The following is a 6,264-nucleotide window of genomic DNA, read 5'->3' as shown; positions in this document are numbered from 1 at the left end:
TTGAGATAAAGATGATATCTTAGTTACATATGGTTAGTGATGTTTTAACTTCAATACCACACATAAGAGGAGGGTGATTTGTGTGGTGTCCAATTTTTCGCGTGCACAGATTATAGAAGGACCTGATTCTTATATGTATTCCTTATCCTACTGTTGCGGAATAATAAATGCAAAAATCAAAGAACACAAGTATTTTACGTGGAAAACACCTGGCTCAAAAGGTGAAAAACCATGACCTACTTCCCAGTAGGATTTTTTCAAACTCTCCACTAAATCACTGAGCTAAAAACTTCATTTATAAAATACTTTTGTAAACCTAGGATTAACTCTAATCCCATTGTGGCAACCAGCCTCTAACTGCTGCGACAACTTCAAGTTAACTCTAACTTGAATACTCTGAGTACCTATTACAATTGCCTCTAGATAAAGCTGAAAGGTACAATATGAAAACACCTACTACAATTGAACTAGAATAAAAGACAGACACTTGGAGCTGGTTCTTCTATCTGGTTCATGTAACTTCAGGTTCGCACACTTGAATCACACACGAACTGCTTGCAAAATGCCCTGCTATTTTGCTCTCAATTCACGTTTAACTTCTGCTTTTGTGCGTTACCTGTAGAGTGAGAACATCCTACAATATATAGAGTTAGTAGATGAAGAAATAACTAGAGTTTTAATGCTACTCTTCCTTGGTGGAAGAGTTCTAGTTAATCTCAACTCCTAACTCCTTCCTTATCTTGGATAGTGTTCTCGTTGATTAAGGAGTCCCTCTCGTTATCATTTATGCAATCTTTTCGATCAGGAGATATCTATTATTATGCCAGATTTCGTTTATCTCCTGCATGTGCATCTCACATGCTCGAATCTGCCCATGTCTATGCACACAAGGGATGGACCTGATTCATGCTTGAGCTTCCTTTGTCAATCTTCACAACTAGCCTTCACTTAGGCCAACAAATCCCCCCTTTTTGATGATGACAAACTCTTTACTTTTCATAAGCTTAGGCCCTGTTTCAACTTAGCCCAACATCAACATAATGTTAGAACAATTTTCACTTATCATAAAGGACCAGGTTCATTAGGTTATAAACATCACTGTTCAAAGTGTAAAGCACAACCTTTTTCCCCCTTTTGGAACCATCGAAAAGTTGCATAAAAAATGTGAGATAACCAGATTTTAAAACTTACTCATGGCCACTGGGCTACTTCAAATGCAATCATGGATTAATCATCATAGATCAAGCTAAGAATTTTAACCATCAAAGAAATATAAACAAAAGTTAGAGAAAAAATAGTAAATTTCATTGATGATTGATAAAATTCTACCACAAAGCATAAAAAGAAATAAAAACACTGGAAACATGAGCAAAAAAAAAATTCCAAACTGGGTCACTGGTTGATCTACACTAGGCTAGGAGCTTAAGGCTAGGAAGAACTATTTATCATTCTTCTCCTTTTCTCTTGCCAGCGCAGTTCTGAGAGCAACTCTCTCTGTCTCCACCTCAGCCAACCTTTTCCTCAGCCTCTCAATCTCAGCATCCTTAGCCCCACTTTCTTGCACCAAGGCTCACACCTTGCTATTCACTGGTACCTTCTTAGATGAACCACGTTCTTTAGGAGTGACATGGATTTCATAGTCACAAGCAGGCAGCGTATTTGCCCCAAAATGATCCTTGCTTATACCAACCTCCCTTTCTTCTTTGGATTATAACTTTCAGTCACTCTCTTCAGTAGGTCTGCGAGGGTTTCCTGTTCAGATGAAACAAGTTTATCTATATTTTTTCCAAGTTGAACCAGCCCTTCAGCGGCTTCGCCAGACCCACTTCCCTCTGTTTTCTTTACACTCTCCTCTACTACAGCATATTTTTCTCCCCAAACAACCATTGCACATGTGTCTTTGGTTAAAATCACAAGAGTGGGTGAAGAATCAACCACTCTTTTACCCATTTCCCTAACAGCACTTCGAACACCCTTGCTCTCTTTTTCTTTTTCCTTTTTATTTTTACCACCAATTCCTCCAGACTCTGTAGTTTCAACATCTGCTATAGACCCTACTAGTACAAACCTATTCTCCAAATTTGTACCTGTTCAATTTCATAAAAAATAGTTTCTTCCCCCTCAGTAGCAGATTTGAATGATTCATTAGATTTCTGGGGTTCTTCTTCCTTACCCGCTTTTAATATTTATTTTCTTGATTTGTTCTCTCGTTGCAACAACCTTGCGAGCAAGCATCTTTACTCTTTTTTCTTTTTAGAGATTGGGGTGGTGGAAGGGATGATAGTGGGTGTGGAAGTCTAATCAAACTGAATTTCAGTTTTGTAAAGACTTTGGAGTGTATCCCTAAAATCTAGGCACTTCAATTCGGTTGGGACTCTTTTGAACAGAACTGGTTCACTTGTAACGGATAAGTCCAAAATGAGTTTGGAATTAAGTAAGACTCTGCTCATGATCCAAATATTATTATTTCAAATTATGCAGAGTGTAGAAAACATACCGTGTTATCTTGATGAACCAGGTTATTCACTGATAATTCTCTTGTGTAAGTCTAAATTTTCCAAAATAGAGAAAATATCATTAGAGATTAATGAGTCATTTTAATACATGGAACAAGAGTATACTATTGAAAGTATAAATCTGAGCAAAAATTAATCTAATTATATACACATTTTCAGATTTTCTAACCAAAAACAACAATTTGTTTTTTAATTATTTTTTTCAATTTTTTTTTCGTTGTGAATTCTGAACTGATCCTTTTAGGTGATCTTAATCATCCCTAATTCTAACATGTTCCTTTCAAAGGTGATCTCTACTTAGGGCTTTTTTGAAGATGTCAGCTATTTGCTTGTCAGTAGCACAAAATTCCACAGTGATCTACCCCTTTTCATAGTTATCCCTCAAAAAGTGATGCCTAACATCTATGTGCTTAGTTCTCTTGTGACGAACCGGGTTCCTAGTCATTCTAATTGTACAAGTGTTATCACAAAAAATGGGGATACAACTAACATCAATTCCAAAGTCCATTAATTATTGTTTGATCCATAACAATTGAGCATAACATGAGGCAACAACAACATACTCAGCTTCAGCAGCCAAGAAAGTGTGCCATACCTAAGGTGCTCTTTCTATCCACTAGAAAACCTACATAATCAACATCAGCATATCCCACTAGATTGAAATTACTACCTTTTGGATACCATAGACAGAGATCAGTGGTGCCTTTTAGATATCTCAAAATTCTCTTGACATCAGTCAAGTGAGACTCCTTTGGATTTACCTGAAATCTTGCACAAAGGCCTACACTTAAAACAATGTCAGGTCTACTAGCAGTGAGATACAACAATGAGCCAATCATTCCCCTATACAACTTCTGATCAACACATGAACCAGGTTCATCTATATCCAACTTTGTAGCTGTTGCAATAGGAGTGTCAATTTCTTTGGAATCTTTCATTTTAAACCTTTTAAGCAACTCTTTTACATACTTCTGCTGATGGATCATAGTTCCATTTGAATTTTGTTTAATTTGTAAGCCTAAAAAGAAATTAAGCTCACCCATCATGCTCATTTCAAATTCACTCCCCATTAGTTTAGCAAATTCTTTACTTAACTTATCAGTAGTTGCTCCAAAGATTATATCATCAACATATATCTGAACTACCAAGAGATCTTTACCTTTTTCTTTCAAGAACAAAGTATTGTCAATTTTACCTCTCTTGTAGTCATGCTCAAGCAAAAACTTTGATAATCTTTCATATCATGCTCTTGGAGCCTGCTTGAGCCCATAAAGTGCTTTGTCAAGTTTGTACACATGATCAGGACTCTCCTTGCTTTCAAACCCCGCAGGTTTCTTGACAAACACTTCTTCCTTTAGATAGCCATTGAGGAAGGCACTCTTGACATCCATCTGATAGATGGTGAATTCCATGTAAGCAGCAAAGGCTATAAGGAGTCTTATTGCTTCCAACCTTGAAACTGGAGCAAAGGTTTTATCATAGTCTATGCCCTCATCTTGGCTATATCCTTGAACCACCAATCTTGCCTTGTTCCTTGTAACTGTTCCATCTTCATCAAGTTTGTTTCTGAAGACCCATTTTGTGTCAATTATTGATTTGTCCAAGGGTCTTGGTACCAGATGCCAAACATGACTCCTTTCAAATTGGTTGAGTTCATCTTGCATTGCATTTACCCAGTCTGCATCCTGCAAAGCCTCAGCAACATTTTTAGGTTCAATAAGAGATAAGAAAGCATCAAAAGCACAAAGATTCTTTAATGAAGATCTGGTTTTGATTCCAGAGGTTGGATCAGTAATTATGTTCTCAATGAGATGAGAACTTTGATAACCAACTAGTTTCCCCTTGATGTTCCTTCAGTGTTTTGTTGATGTGGAACAAGTTCATGGACAGGTTCCATTGAGGTTTGGGGATCATTTTCTCTTAGTTTTGTTCCCCCTGTCATGTTGCTCTGGGTGGAAGAACCTGTTCCATCACTTGTTCCTTCTTCCAGTGCAGTTTCAGTCTGGGCTGTGGTTTCTTTTAAGTTTCTTACCAGTCCAATTGCTTCATCATCATGTTCCTGTCTCTCAGAAAGAATGTTAGTTTTATTAAAAACCACATGAGCACTTTCTTCAACATACATAGTTCTTTTTTTATAGACTTTATAAGCTTTTATATGTGAAGAATATCCCAAGAATACTCCCTCATCACTTCTGGGATCAAACTTGCCTAGGGAGTCTTTACCATTGTTGTGCATAAAGCACTTGTATCCGAATGCCCTAAGATGGGATATATTTAGTTTTCTCCATTTAAGTAACCCATAGGGAGTCTTATCAACAAGAGGTCTAGTCATTCATCTATTTATGATGTAGTATGCAGTATTTACAACTTCTGCCCATAAGTTATGGGGTAGTTTACTAGAAAGAAGCATAGTCCTAGCCATATCTTCAAGTGTCCTATTCTTTCTTTTAACTACTCCATTTTATTGTGGAGTCCTAGGAGCAGAAAAATTATGATCTATGCCATGCTCATCACAAAATTTAGCAAATTTAGCATTTTCAAACTCAGTGCCATGATCAGACCTTATTGATGCAAGTTGATTACCTAGTTGTTTCTGAGTTTTTCTAACAAAAGAAGTGAACATGTCAAATGCTTCATCTTTAGATGTTAAAAATAATGTCCAAGTAAACCTAGAGTAATCATCAACAAGCACCATCACGTATCTTTTACCATCTCTGCTTAATGTTCTCATTGGACCACAGAGATCCATATGGACCAGTTCCATCGTTCTGGTGGTACTTACCACTTTCTTGCATTTAAAGGAGGATCTTACCTGCTTCCCTCTTGCACAAGCCTCACAAACTTTGCCTTCCTTGAACTTGATGTTAGGCAGTCCTATCACCAAGTCCTTGGAGACTAATTGGTTGAGTTGACTCAGACTTGCATGTCCAAGTCTCTTGTGCCAAAGGAAGGGATCATTTTCCAACACACTTAAGCAAGTGAATTCATTTTCTGACAGTGTAGACAGATCTACAATATATATATTGTTCACTTTTTTTCCCTGCAAAACAATCTTGTCAGTGGTAAGATTAATCACAAAACATTTAGTAGAAGTGAATGCTACCAAGTTACCTCTATCACACAGTTGTGATACACTAATTAGACTGTATTTTAGGTCATCTATCAAATAGATATTCTCAATCGAGTGAGAGTCAGTCTTACCTACCTTACCAACCCCAATAATCTCACCTTTCTTTCCATTTCCAAAGGAGACATTACCTCCTTTGAGGTCCTCAAGTAAAAGGAACTGGTTCTTGATTCCTGTCATGTGCTTTGAGCAGCCACTATCCATGTACCATATATGGATACTCCCCTTCACTTGGACCTGCAAAAGTAAAACAGGGGTTAGTCTTAGGAACCCAAACTAGTTTGGGTCCCTTTATATAGGCAAAAGGATGAATCAAATTCTTTTTAGCCCAACCCGGCAGCCTATTTTTCCCTTGAGCAAACTTTTTATTCTTTTGACTAGCCTTTTCTTTTGCAGTGCATTCACTTTTATAGTGACCAGTCTTACCACGGTGTGTGCAAATTTTGTTCTCATGAAGTGTGATATACTTGCTTTTGGGATCCCATTTAGGTAGCAGATTCCCAAAGCCAATTCCTCTTTTATTGCTACTATGATGTTCATGTAGCCATGACAGTGCATCGGAGGACCTGCTCCATTTACAAGTTCTGTCTAGTTCATGCTTTGTTACACCCTATATTTGTT

This window comes from Nicotiana tabacum, chromosome 4, assembly GCF_000715075.1.
Source record: "Nicotiana tabacum cultivar K326 chromosome 4, ASM71507v2, whole genome shotgun sequence".
Classification (NCBI taxonomy): Eukaryota; Viridiplantae; Streptophyta; class Magnoliopsida; order Solanales; family Solanaceae; genus Nicotiana; species Nicotiana tabacum.
Note: the sequence above shows the minus strand (reverse complement) of the source record.